The sequence below is a fragment of the Sinocyclocheilus anshuiensis genome, unplaced genomic scaffold, assembly GCF_001515605.1.
Source record: "Sinocyclocheilus anshuiensis isolate Anshui unplaced genomic scaffold, SAMN03320099.WGS_v1.1 scaffold859, whole genome shotgun sequence".
Lineage (NCBI taxonomy): Eukaryota > Metazoa > Chordata > Actinopteri > Cypriniformes > Cyprinidae > Sinocyclocheilus > Sinocyclocheilus anshuiensis.
Window position 1 is genome coordinate 132,712 of NW_015542370.1, and position 965 is coordinate 133,676.

Genomic DNA, 965 nt, shown 5'->3' on the forward strand with positions numbered 1-965 from the left:
AGATAGTGTGGGTTTAGTGTGCGTTAAGGGCACTGCGCTCTGGCGTTTTTAAGACCTGGGACAGTCTTGCGCACTTACTTCCTGTCGCGCGCACGCGCTCTCAAGTGGCCAAGACCACAAGTGTGGGTATTTGGACAAGGGGTAAGTGATGGGACCAGTGCAGCATGTCACCTGACTTACATCTTACTACACGCAGGGTAAAGTTGTCTAAACACACTAGTTTACGAGCGGATGCCAACCTCTGTATTTATATTCGTTAGTCAGTGTAGTTAGTGGCGTTCTACGCTGAAGAAGTTATTTTCTTTAATTTATTTTGTTTAGCTTGGTTTTGATTGGTGCTAGTTAGTGTTTGTTTTATTGTTTTTTTTTTCTTTAGCACCGCTCTTGTCCCTCACTTTAATTTATTACCTTTGTATATAATTTGTAAATGGGTATTTGTTGGGTATTTTTGATGGTATTTTGGATTTATTTATATTATTATTATCGGGAGCTTTGTAATATTTATTCATTTCTCTACTAAACGCAAAATTTCATATTCAGTTTTGTCTCTGCCTGCTTCTTAATTGTGCACACACCCCACCTCCATAGCAGAGAAAAGTGTTTTAGCTTAAATATCCTTTTATTCATTAAATGTTTTGTTACCTCCCAGAAACCCTAGATGCCAAATAATTAGGGAGACGTAACACTACCACATACGCAAAATGGATAACTGTTACATGTGTGACTGTTAAATTCGTTTGTCTCCTGCGTGGAACACTTGGCTATTTTCCATGTAGCTACAATAAACCATGTTGCCACGTGGATACAATATGTTTCACAATTGCATTATCCTTTCTAAATTGGCTTCTAATTGTTTCATTATGTAATTGGCATGATGCGATTTTACTTGACTAATAATAAATTGTTATATTTGATTTATTCTGATCTCTTCTGAAATCATTTTTCAAGTAGATTAATGTGTCGTG